This window comes from Engystomops pustulosus, chromosome 1 (genome assembly GCF_040894005.1).
Source record: "Engystomops pustulosus chromosome 1, aEngPut4.maternal, whole genome shotgun sequence".
In the NCBI taxonomy this organism is placed as follows: Eukaryota; Metazoa; Chordata; class Amphibia; order Anura; family Leptodactylidae; genus Engystomops; species Engystomops pustulosus.
The window spans coordinates 44,464,300-44,479,011 of NC_092411.1; positions in this window are offsets into that span (position 1 = coordinate 44,464,300).

A 14,712-nucleotide genomic window follows, 5' to 3' on the forward strand; every position below is an offset into this window, starting at 1 on the left:
CCATATTAATGCTTTATGACAGTACCCAGAATATTCTCCCATCACACACACAGTATATACTATATCCCCCCACAGATAAGTGGAATAAAATATGGAGTCTGGTATTTGCGGTGTAAATTAATGTTAATTATCTTAGTGTAGAAATTCTTTTTGTTTTCCAGACACATCTGACATGTACCTAGTCATATTTATTGCATTTCATTAACGTGAACATACTAAGGACATACACGTCACCCCCAGCTCTAGGCTGGGCACCAGCAGACTGACATTGGCAGCTCTGATGGGTACTCTATGTGTATATAGTGCAGACAACAAAGCTCCACCAGGAGACAAGGGATCACTTTATTGTTATTTCTTCTCATTAGTCCCATAAAGGTTAATGGGAGATGAGAAATGATTAACCCTTCAGGCGCCGTGTAGTCTCCTCCTCTCCTCATCATGTGAGTGGGATAAGATGTGTGTTGGAGAGAGAACACCCAACTTCACTTCTATCTGGTGAGGAAAGGGGGGAGAAGAAGAATAATGCAAATCACAGCAAAAGAGAAGGAAAATGTTATGTGTGGGGGAAATTGTACAATAGTAAATGCTGCGGTTCCCCTATCTGCCTTTATCTTCTGGTGGATATATCTTTTTATTATCCATTATCCATAGTTTACCTTTTATCTATGTAGTTGTTATTTAACCATCAATTTTCACATTACTTTCGTCCATTGCTGTATTTGTCTATTTTTTCATATTTTATCGATGACTCTAGACATTATCTATCTATCTATCTATCTATCTAATTATCCATCTTTTATCTACTGTATTTGTATCTACTGTATTTGTATCCACTGTATCAGTATATCTATCTTCTGTGTCTATCTACTTAACTATCCAGTATCTATTTACTTTATTTATTGTCTATCTTTCTACTGTTTATTTATCTGTTTATCAATATATCAATATATATATTTATCTTCTGCATCTACTTAGCTATCATAAATCATCTACTGTATCTATCTACTTATCTATCATCTATCTATTTATCTGCATATCTTTCTGGGGGTTTTTCATTGTCTTTCTCTGTATCTGTGTGCGATATCTTTATAACGAGATAATAAATAAAAATACACATAGATGTAATAATAAATAAAAATAATGTAATAATAAAATAATAAAAAATAATAATGTAATAGATCAGATGATAAGAAATGTAGTCAAACAAACATAACACATCAGATAAATGTATATGATCTACTTTGTATATTAAACATCCAATATATCTATTTAAAATGATTAAAAAATGTAGTTTAAAAATGAACATAGATTTGATTATATAATTGCGATAAAATAAGATGCAAAACAAATTACACAGCATACTAGTCTGCGAGTCTGTGAAATACAAGACCCACAATGCGCTGCCCAGGGAGTATGCTGGGAGTTGTAGTACCACATCACATGGAGGGAGAGCCACAGGTTGCACAGGCTTCCGCCATGTTTGTGCATTAGATGGAGACAATGAGAGCTTTGTACTCACCTACAATGGGGCCCATAGGCTCCATGAGGAAAGGAGGAGGCCAGAGGATGGGTGACTGCCCAGGATCCCCCCAGAAGTCTTCTGATTGATGTGTGTAATGAGATGCCAGTGCTGGGCACAATGCACATGCCAGCCTGTACCTGGTGACAGTAGCAGCTCCTGCCTGGGTCTATGCAGATACAATTTACTTCCAGGTCCTGAGTTTAATGATTAAGATTCTGCAGATCCACCTCCCCAGCACACAATGTCCAATGGTTGTCACTCCAATACCTGTACCGGTGCTACTACAAGCAGTGTCCTGGTCACTGTCACACATCAGTCACTCCACATACACAGCCTTTATTACACATTCATGTCTCCTGCTGAATCATCCATCATTAATCTCTATGTACAGTAGATGAGGAATACACAGGAGACCATAGACTCATCAGACCAGGGGGCGGTGATCAGGAGGCCCCTCCCTCACATAAGCTCTGCTCTATTATATGTGCGTCCTCAAGGCGCTAAAACACACAGCGCAATATTGACGCTACCGCTAAATGAAAAAAATGTTATTGATTCTTTGTATGAAGTGTCTGTCATGTATGAAAATGTAAAATGGACACTAATGGCCCACGAAAAAAGAATTCTCATTTATTAATCAGTTGTAAATGTGTTATTACATTTATATGATCTATTTATCTATCGAACTATCTATATCAATTCCAAATAAGATACAGTTCTTGTTTATCTATATTTACTAATTCTATCCCTCAGTCATAGTTATACATCAATTTTCTCTTACAAATAATTGTCTATCTGTTTTACCTATATATCTAGTCTCCAAAAAAGCAATAACAGCACTCCAAAAATCGGATGAAGAAAAATTATGTGGTATCTATCTATCTATCTATCTATCTATCTATCTATCTATCTATCTATCTATCTATCTATCTCTTATATACAGATATATTTTATCTAGATTTTTATCTATGTGTAGATATGTAAATTTTAGTGTAGAATCTTTCTAATTTTCTATCGATCAATGTTTCCTTAAATGTATACGTCTCTCACATATTTATACACATATATTTTATATCTAGTATAACTATTGTCTAGATATTAGTATGTATTTATCTATTTTTATGTACATAATCATTTAGTGTGTGTGTGTGTGTGTGCAATACATTTAACCTAGTAAATTTCTCTTTTTAAAGCTATGTCTATTTATCTACAGTTATATACAGATATATTTAATTTGGTACGATCTATTTATACATATGTCTATTTTAGTGTATCCATATATCTATTATGTGTCTGTTCAAATATTTATCCAACTACCTACCGATCTCTCTTTCATATCTATCTATCTATCTATCTATCTATCTATCTATCCATCTATGAATCATCTATCGATCGATAAATTCGTTCATTTCCATCTCTCTTCGATCTTTCCATCTCTTGTTAATCCTTCCATCCATGTTATTTGTTTAACTTTTCTGGGTGTTACATTTCCTAATTTCGTTCTGGTGTAGTGTACATATATTTTTTTCTCTTCCATGGGCAGACTCTTTCTTTCTCCAGTCTGTGATATGGGAGATTGTTTGCAGCTCTCCTGGACACATGCGCATTGAGTCTACAGTAAATGGATTCCTTAATTAAATCCTGCAATTAAAGGCGCACAGGAACCTGAGATGAAACCGCAGAGTGTAATGACGTCCTGATACAAATGCGCTGCCAATTACTGCTCCTGCAGCCTTTCATCCACCTCCCGCCTACCTGCCGACTCTCACACACCAGACAATCCATACACATTGCATGCGAATTATACATCTCATTTGAGCCTAAATGGGACAATTTTGGTAAAAAAAATTATTTAACTAATAACCTTTAAAATTGGGCAAATTCCTGTGCAAAATCCGAGCCACAATGAAAGAAAACGGCGCAGGATTGATGTAAGTACAAATATGTGTCGCATTATGACATTATAACATGGTCATGAACATTTTTATTTCAAGAGAAATAAGGAAGAAATAATATAAAAAAACATGATGTGATACAAAAACATATATAGATATTTCTATGACAAGCTGAGCCGAATACCGTTGAATGTCCCGGTTGTGAACACAAATGAGCCAAAATAAAATTACAATAGAAATATCAATAAAATATCGTATGCACATTGATATAACATATTATATTTATGTGATTTAAACATTAAATAATATTTTGCTGCAGACAAAAGTATCTCTGTCCTGACACTAGATCTCTCATTATGCCCTGTCGCCGAGTTTGCTGGGAGTTTTAGTTTTACAACAATTGAAGAGCTGATGGGAGCTGACCCCTGGCACATGATATCCTGGTTATTAGTCTGACCCAACTTTTACAATGAACTTTTACATAGAACATCCAGATGCTTCTTTTATTTTACATTGTATCACTGGATCACGTTTTATTATATACTAAACCATTTATTTTATACACTACATAGATGTAGTGGTGTAAGGAGAAAATATAGCTCTATATATTCATCTATTTACATCTATGTATACATTTATTAATCATCCATCTCACTATCTATAATCTATCTATTTATCTATAACTAATATCTAAATAATTATCACCTATTGCATCTCTTCTTCTATCTCTTCTATCTATCTATCTATCGATCTATCTATCTATCAATCTATCTATTTATTTATTTATTCATCTCCCTCATATCTATCTATCTATCTATCTATCTATCTATCTATCTATCTATCTATATATCTATCTATCTTCTATTAATCATCTATCTCATTTCTATATATCTCTCTGTCTATATATTATATCTATTTAATAATCATCTATTGCATTTCTATCCTTTTATTATCTATCTCTCATATTTATTTATTTATCACTCTATTTAGATCTACATCTATCTATCTATCTATCTATCTATCTATCTATCTATCTGTATCTATATGTTATACATCTATCTGTATCTATATGTCTACCTATCTGTAATCTATCTATCTATCTATCTATCTATCTATCTATCTATCTCTTTGATTTAGTTTTATGTGTTACATCCATAGCTGAGGATGAGGTTATGTGTTTCTTTCTACAGTAAAGTGAAGTAATGGGGCAGCCTCTGGGCTAATTGGCCCTTCTTTCCACTCATCCTCCCTGTTTAATATTCATATACTTCATTATGCTGCAGCACCTCTGATGTAGTCTTGGTGTGGCAGCTCTTGCACTCTCATAGTCTCCTAGAAGTGCACTGTGTCTCCCCACCACTGCTGATGATGATTATTCAATGGGTGATGCCTGCTTACACAATGACTATGCCCCCTCCAGTCCTGCACCTATAGGTAGAGCAGAGAAAGCAATTAGCACCACAGCAGACACCTCCTCACCTAGTGGCTGATGATGGCTATGCCAGACTGTTTATTAGTTGGGGAGGTAATAAGTCATTTCTCCTTTATGTGGATTTACTATTCTATTCTGTTTTTTCATCTGCATGAAGATTTCTATTCCACTCTCTCCAGTACAGCTATTGTGTCTCCTACACCTTGTGTAGCTGCTTTAAGTGACTGGTTTATCCTTCTGCTACAATGTAATGAGAAGCATCACGTGATGATGTTAATTAAGGGAAAAGAAATTGGAACTGCCAAGTACATCGTTCCAGCTGGTGACCGACGACCTCTAGTGGCCGGAACTGAGTATGCAGCTAAACAGTATTAGCAGTGCTGGAACAAGAAAGCAAACTATTATCTATTTGTCTATCTTTGGGGAAGTTACAAATTAAAATTTAATTTAGGTTTATTTTCTTAATAATTGATTCATGCATGAAAAGTGTAATTCTGTCCTGATTTTATACACTTTATACTATAATTGTAACATGAATAAAATTGTAATTTTATGCTTTGTGTTCTGTTGAAGTGAGATGTTCCACACGAACAGACATAATAATTCTGGTAGTTTTCAGGTCATCTTTGTACCAGATCTGGTGTAGCCCTCAGACAGTTTTGTGTCCAAGCTCTGCCTACCCCTCATCATGTCACCAGCAAGAAAAGTGGCAAGTGCAGTGTAAAATTACCAGTAAGTAATAAAAGATTCAATAAATGAGCCCCAATAACCTTACAGTACTTGGCTATAGGGATATTTTTGAAATTTTTCCATTAAATAAGTGTAATGCAATAAAAATTATTTATTCAAAATGTTTATTGATTTTTTTCCCGCTTTTTTTTTTTTTTTTATTATGCTCTTAGTTTCCAGAGTGCAAAAACATATCATATTATATGTGACCTCTCCATGGTTGATACATTGTTATCATTAAAGATTTAAAATCAAATTTATCAACAAAATCTTATAATCAAGGAAATTATCTCAGCCTATATTAGCTACCTAATCGAATTGAGTAGTGTTGAGCGGACTGCAAGGTTTTGGGCTCAAAACTTTCCCCTGCCCCCTCCCCCCCACAAGACTAGTAATTGCCACGATAAATGCTGGCACCGATCTAGGGTTTTAACTCTTTATATGTCACCGGCAAAGCTGATCACAGAGCACCGCCAGTTTTAGGGAGGATCATCATTCTCCGATGATGTAATCAGAAGTGAGGACCCTCCATAAATTGACAGGAAGGCAGGTCCACCAGTGTGTTAGTGTTGGTGCATGTGTGGCCTCAGTGATTTAAATACCGTTTGCGGCATTTAACAAACTAATACCTGTGATCAGGGGGAAGAACAGATCTTTCAAATTTGGGTTCGGCTGAACCCAAATTTAATAATAATAATAATAATGATAATAATCTTTAATTAAATACCGCCATCAAATTCCGTAGTGATTTAAAAATCATAGGGGACATATACAAATATAATATTACATTATAGAGTACAAACATTCATATGGAACAATAGGTGTGCTTGTGGAGTGCTCACAAGTGCTTACAAATTTTCATGGGTCCACTCACCAGTAGCCTTGAGGTTAAACCAAAGACAATGGAGTAGAATTTGGAACTCCTGAGCAGCATAACCCCTTCAGATTTCATCTTTTACTACTAGGAAAGTAAATTGTAGTCTAACCATGATTTTTTGAAAAAAAAATGGTCAGAATGGCATAAAAATCATAAACAAATCCTGTGATTACAGCAACATCAGTGCTGACTAAAGCAATGCATGAATTTAAAGTATAGGGAATAAGTGTAATAGTAATAGTAACAGATAGTGGGGACCAACTGTGTCACCCAACCTGTTTGACTTAGGGATACTCCTTAGGGTGTTATCAAAATGTTTCCAAGGGTTTCATTCCTTCAAAGCTGAACTTTAATCCAGGTGATCACCATTCCACCACCTTTTGGACCACTAGGCCACTACCTGTTGTTGGTGGCTGCTGACCAGAACAGAGGATATTGGTGTGACACCAGACTACTTGGGATACTCATTGTGGCATTATCAAAATGTATCAAAGGTTTGCACCCCTTGATCTCATACAGAAAACGATACATTATCGCAGGAAATGTCCGGGTTGCTACCTCTTGGACCATCATGCTGCAAGAAAGAACACAGTATGAGAGGAGGCTGAGGCTAGGGCTGGTAATACATGTATGATCAAAACAGATGGGACAGGTAGTCTAGCAGACACAGGACAGGACCAGGATAAGACATCCCAGCACAATTTAGGACAGGTCATATATCCAGGCATGGGTAAGGATATGTGGCACATGGTAATGGTCTAATAAACAATCCAGGGTCATACATGGGTAGTCAGGAGAGGAAACCAACCAAACCACAGAATAGCATGAACAGGCAAGGATAGGAACCTTTGCTTAGGTGGCTTCATGTGAAAGACTCTTCTTTATATAAGGGTACAGAGAGATTGTCTCCGAACACGTTTCCAGATTCTAAAAGAATAAGCACATACTACAGGATAAAATAGATGCTCAGAAAGAGCAATTCAACCGGCAAAGAGAAAATCATGACAAGTAACAATAAGTTACAATGAGCAGACTTGTAGAAAGTGTCCAAACCCAAGCTTGACTGTGTGTAGATCTGCAGGTGTTTCTATAGATATTAATAACAACTCATTGGTAGAAAATAAAGTTGGGTGAACATATTTGTTGATTCAGTACCAAATCAAATACTGATTCACTTTGGATGAAACAATGTTGTTCCAATTGTCCAATTTCTAGAACAACAGTGGTTGGAACCTATTCCATTCTGATCCATAACAATTCCTTTGAATAATTCATCAAAGTTTCTATGAATCGAATCATGAATGATTTACTCATCTTTAGTAATGATTAAGGAAGAAGCTGAAGTACATTTCTCCACTATGCACCTATATTTTGGTGGAGGTAAAGATCCATAAAGCCTTAGAACAAAACTGGCGCAGTCCAAGGTACACATTATGCTAATTACCTGGCTCCTGTCACTAATGACTTCTCTCTCTTGCTTGACAAATAGCGATACACATCCAGAAACTAGTTAAAGGGAGCCAGAGGCTCAGAAATTGTGAAAATGTGGTGTTGTGTTTCGAATGGATTAAGACATCATAAATCCATTTACACATTTGTAATGAATAAATAATGTCGCTTATTTACATGTTATATTGAGTTGTTAATTCCTCTGAGGACTTGTGTCAAGAGTGTGGAATTAGAAAAATACATCACTTTAAATATTTTATATTGCATCCATCCATTATGTTTACACTTCTTTCAGTTTTTTTATATGTTTGAAATATGGTGAAAATTTTGGGCTATCAATTTATTTTCAACTGTGGTTCTCATAGAAAATACATTGATTTGGTTTTATTGTGATTATTGTTGACTATTTCCATTAATTTGGTACATATAGCAATCAATGTGACTGGAACAACATTGGGCTACCACAACACTACATGAAAAGTTAATAAGATGTCCCCGCTCACCTACTCAACGCTCAAGTTTTTTCAATGAAGTCTTGATAAAAAAGTAGCAAAACCGGTTTATCTCGCCTAAATATCATGATTCGGGGATTGATTGGGATTCCAGAGTCCAGAAGAATCAACTTAATTGAAGAAACTTGAGAGTTCAGCATTGGTTACACTTATATCTTCTATACATTTGCTGCGGAAATCTTCAGCTATCTGATTTGAACTTAGTTGTGAAGTCACAATAGCTTGTCTGAAACAAACAGTTGTGATGTCACTGCAGTCATCTTTATAAACAAAGTAGTGATGTCACAACAGTTATCGTTATAAAAAACAGGGTACAAATTTATCAAGCGGTGATACATCGTGCACCAGTACTTGATGTTATCCCTACCCCCAAGGTTGCTTCCAATATCCGTCGTAAAAACGTGCGGCTGGCCCTGCCAGACATAGAATTTCACTATAACCGGCACCAGGCAGCCTGGCACAGCAATGCCCCCACACTTATAAAGGTGGTACCGTAAGGGGGGGAATAGTCATAATTCCTCCCAAAGTTGTATGTCACAGCAGGTTTCTTTATAAAATATATCTGTGATGTCTTATCTTTATAACACTAAGGCCTCATTCACACTGCTGCATGGGGGACGTATATACGGCCGACGTATGTGCGGCCGATATACGTCCCCCATTGACGGCAATGGGCGCACGGCACCCTACGGGAGCGGTATGGTGCAGCACACGTGCGCCACCGTACTGCTCCGTACCCTGTGAAAAAATAGGACATGTCCTATTTTTTCATGCCATATGACGCCATGTGCCATGTATCCCTATGGAGAGGGACGGGGGTGAGCAGCGCTCTCCCCCTCCTCCTCTCCCCGCGCGCTGCCGTAGTGTGAATCCAGCCTAAGGGATCCATTTATCTAATTGTTTTCTCCCTGAATAGTTGTGTTTTTGCATTCTTTTTTTTGAGACTACCAGGTCATTTTGTGTCTTTTTTTTAGATTTTCCATGCAGCTTTGGATTACCACCCACACCTTGTTAGTCTAGTTTGTACCACATTTATCTTCTTGGCTTATAGAGGGAGATGTAACAATGTGGCACAGGCTCTGCCAGTGCAAAGATTCATCACTGTGTTGTTAAATTCTGGTGCGGTTTAAAACTGTTGTGTTCTAATTTACACCTTCATAGAGTTGTTATAAACTGTGTTCCATAAAGTCTAAAAATATTTTCCACGAAAGGCTATTTCCAACTGACCACACCACTTTTCAAGGCCACGCGCCTCTCATCAGATTAGTTGTAAAATAATTGAAAATAGGTCTGAAAGCCTTTATAAATGTGATGGCAAGCATTTTATGGTGCAGAATCATAAGTCTGGAAATCATAAGTCATAAGTCTGTAAAAATTGGAAAAATTGTCTTAATACATCTCCCCCATGGTGTTTGGCATATAAATGACCACCTTTTTTTGATTTTGCACCTGTTTTGGTGTGAAAATGAATCTACTCAAAGCAGGTGTACAGAGCTCTGATTGTACAAGAAAGGAACCAACATAAAGTATGTTAATTGTGGATTTTGTAAAAAATTAAGATCCACAGACAAAGACTAGAATGCATTTTAGCAGGTAATTTTGCATTATGACGAGCATTCTCGTCCTGCTGATAGGGTCGGCAGTGTCACATTGTCAGCCCAATCAGCAGCAGGGTCACAGCATCTGTCACACACAACCTGGTCCCTTCTGCATCTTCCCGACATGGAGATCTTTCCGTAGAGAGCAGCTTAACTTTCTTGATCAAGCTTTATCGATGCAGCTAAGGAGTGTGCCAGGAAACCCTGGCCCCCCACAATGCAATAGTAGGGTGACGGGTACTTGCCTTGACAGTTGTAGGTCTTAGCAAAACCCTTGATGACTGCCATATACAGAGGCCTATTACATGGATCTCGTCTTCATTGTGCATATTCCCAGCTAAAATCAGACATTTGTTGGACATTTATCACTCCTGCTTGACTGTAGTTAGTGGCACAAAAAAAACGCACCTCTTTGCGCCAACAGAGACGCGTGCCCCATTGCACCCCACATTAAAAAAAGAGGAAACTTCACTTGATTGAAATGCGGCAAAAACGTTAGCAATAGGCTTACTGGAAGAGAAACCGCTAACAGATTAAGGCTATGTTCACACCACAGTTCTAACCTTCGTTCCTTATCTCCAATAAAAAAAGAGTAAAGAAATATCAATTAAAAATCCTGTTGAGACCTATGTAAATTTTCTGTCATCCTTTATGTTCCATTTAGGCAGACATCTATTATCCATGCGTTTTTTTTGGACAAAAAAATGTACGGTGACTGCAGTACTTTACTTCTGTTTGAAAAAAATGCATGGATAAGGGATTCTTGCCTAATTGAACATAGAGGTAGGGAACAGATATTTGAATGGTGGTGTGAACTTAGCCTAAGATAGACCCCCGCCCCCTCTTAGTTGTGATGTCATGGAAGTTATAAAGTCATTATGAATTTTAGTTGTGACGCCATAGAAGTAAATTTTAAGCACAGCGTTGATGTCACAGCAGGATTCCTCTTATGCACATACAGTAGCATATTGCACAAAACTAATTGAGATGTACAAAAAGTTTATCTGAGTGATACACATTACTTAGTACAGGAGCTTAGGCCCAATTCACATTAGTGCCATTGGATTAAGTTATGTTCTTCCCTTATAACAGCTCGATACTGATGGTGAACAGCAGGTCTTCTGTTCTCCATCTTTTCCCATATGGAAGGTCACCTCCCATTATGCTTTTAATGGCAAAAATAGTGCAGGCATGGCAAGCAATATCTGATGTGCAGCTAGCCAGGGGCGTTACTTGGAGTCTTCTTAGCAGTCTTCTGAATGGGGGCCCCTACCCACCTAAAAAATATACATATTTGTATACTCACACATGAGTTGCAATCACACACATTTATATATATATATATATATATATATATATATATATATATATATATATATGACTATACAAAAAGATTTGTTCAGCTCACCTCTTCCAAGCGATTCACTCCAGCGCACGGAGCAGCAAACAACCCCACGGACTTCGGGCAAACAACTCCAAACGAGAAAAAGGCACCAGCGCTTCAGGAGATTTGGAATATAAAATGCTTTCTTTAATTCAATCCGGATAAAAGCTTACACATGGCATGGTACATAGGTGAGTGGACCAACAGGTTGTAACCGACGCGTTTCGCTCTTTACGAGCTTAGTCGGTTACAACCTGTTGGTCCACTCACCTATGTACCATGCCATGTGTAAGCTTTTATCCGGATTGAATTAAAGAAAGCATTTTATATTCCAAATCTCCTGAAGCGCTGGTGCCTTTTTCTCATATATATATATATATATATATATATATATATATATATATATATATATATATATATACTCATCGGCCACTTTATTAGGTACACCTGTCCAACTGCTCGTTAACACTTAATTTCTAATCAGCCAATCAGACAATCTCCTGCAGTTCAAGCCGAGCATCAGTATGGGGAAGAAAGGTGATTTGAGTGCCTTTGAACGTGGCATGGTTGTTGGTGCCAGAAGGGCTGGTCTGAGTATTTCAGAAACTGCTGATCTACTGGGATTTTCACGCACAACCATCTCTAGGGTTTACAGAGAATGGTCCGAAAAAGAAAAAACATCCAGTGAACGGCAGTTCTGTGGGTGGAAATGCCTTGTTGATGCCAGAGGTCAGAGGAGAATGGGCAGACTGGTTCGAGCTGATAGAAAGGCAACAGTGACTCAAATCGCCACCCGTTACAACCAAGGTAGGCAGAAGAGCATCTCTGAATGCACAGTACGTCGAACTTTGAGGCAGATGGGCTACAGCAGCAGAAGATCACACCGGGTGCCATTCCTTTCAGCTAAGAACAGGAAACTGAGGCTACAATTTGCAAAAGCTCATCGAAATTGGACAGTAGAAGATTGGAAAACGTTGCCTGGTCTGATGAGTCTCGATTTCTGCTGCGACATTCGGATGGTAGGGTCAGAATTTGGCGTCAACAACATGAAAGCATGGATCCATCCTGCCTTGTATCAACGGTTCAGGCTGGTGGTGGTGGTGGTGTCATGGTGTGGGGAATATTTTCTTGGCACTCTTTGGGCCCCTTGGTACCAATTGAGCATCGTTGCAACGCCACAGCCTACCTGAGTATTGTTGCTGACCATGTCCATCCCTTTATGACCACAATGTACCCAACATCTGATGGCTACTTTCAGCAGGATAATGCGCCATGTCATAAAGCTGGAATCATCTCAGACTGGTTTCTTGAACATGACAATGAGTTCACTGTACTCAAATGGCCTCCACAGTCACCAGATCTCAATCCAATAGAGCATCTTTTGGATGTGGTGGAACGGGAGATTCGCATCATGGATGTGTGATGCCATCATGTCAATATGGACCAAAATCTCTGAGGAATGCTTCCAGCACCTTGTTGAATCTATGCCACGAAGAATTGAGGCAGTTCTGAAGGCAAAAGGGGGTCCAACCCGTTACTAGCATGGTGTACCTAATAAAGTGGCCGGTGAGTGTATATTTGGTGCAAACCACACCACAGCACACCCCCCAGAGGAACCGACGGCGAAACGTACCTTGTACTTTGATTTCACCATACAATGCCTTATATTGTATATGGAATGTTTTGTACCGGTATATTTGGACAACTGTGGTATAGGTCTATGAATTTGATTATTATGACCACCACCACACATTTTGTCTTAGTGGTTTTTATTGGTTGTTTTTAGTGATTACCTTGTCATGTTTAGATAAAGATTTGAATAGATTTTTCTCAATTTTGGAGTTATTGGGGCACATTTACTAAGGGTCCGAATTGTGTTTTTCCGCCGGGTTTCCCAAATTTTTCTGATTTGCGCTGAATTGCCCCGGGATTTTGGCGCACGTGATATGATTGTGGTGCATTGGCGCCGGCTTTAACGCGGCAGAAATCGAGGGGCATTGCTGTCGGAAAACCCGATGGATTCGGAAAAACCGCGGCATTTGAAAAAAAATTGTGTCGCAAGAATATCACTCACATACACCGGAACGAAGCAGTTGAACTCCAGCGGACTTCAGCGCAGCAGCGACTCCTAGTGGACATCGGGGGCACGACCTTAGTGAATCCCGGCAGAACCCGAATCAGGATCGGAGAACACGCTGCTGGATCGCGACTGGACCGGGAAAGTAAATCTGCCCTATTGTGTTGTGATAATTAGGTTCTATATACTTAAATTGGTATTTATCCATGCAGAAATCTGCAATGGGGCCCAGCCTCTCCTAGTTATGCCCCTGGACACAGGCATCCAGACAGTTACATCGCAGGGCTCTGCCTGTGTCTACGCATGACGTTGTGGTGCCCTGCGTCATACATCGTGCGCGGGCCTGCAGAGTGGGGCCGGCACTCTGCCTAGTAGACAAGCGAGGGAAGTATAGAGTTTTCTCTTTTTCTTAGCAGTATAATATAATGAAAGAGAGGGGGAGGGTAAAGAAAAGTGGCTCTTGGGCAGTATTTTATAGGGAGGAACGGGAAGGGGGGTAAAAATGGTTCGTAGACAATATATTATAAGGGGGGGACAAAAATAGCTCCTGGGAAGTATATTATACAGAAGGGGTAAAAAAATTGAATTGCTCTTGGGCAGTATATTACAAGGGTTGGGGGGGGGGGAATTGCCTCTGGGCAGTATATTATAAGGGGCGAGGGGGTCGACAAAATTGACTCCTGGGAAGTATAAATTGACTCCAGGGGGCCCCCTGAACACTATTTTATAATAGGTGGTAGTTCCTGCACAGTATATTATAGGGAGGGGGGCTCTTGGATAGTATATTATAAGGGGGATAGTATTTTATAAGAGGCGGTGGCTCCTGCACAGTATTTTATAGGGAGGAGGGGCTCCTGGACAGTATAATATTGTGAGGGGGCTCCTGGACAGTATTTTATAGGGGAGAGCTTCCGCACAGTATGTTGTAAGGGGCATAGCATTTTATAAGATAGGGGCGACTCCTGCACAATATTTTATTGGGAGGGGGGCTCCTGGACAGTATATTATAGGGAGTGGGGCTCTTGGACAGTATATCAAAGGGGGGGGGGGCACCTAGCTAAAATTCGAGCCAAAAACCCCACTTAAATGTGGCGCAAATCGGAAATAGTCTGGAAACTCAACGAAAATGCGCTGTGTGGACCCTTAGTAAATGTGCTCCATTATGCTGTACAATGTGCATAATAATATGTATAAAATGGTGCACATGCTCGACACTACGGGCCCCTTAGCACCTGTT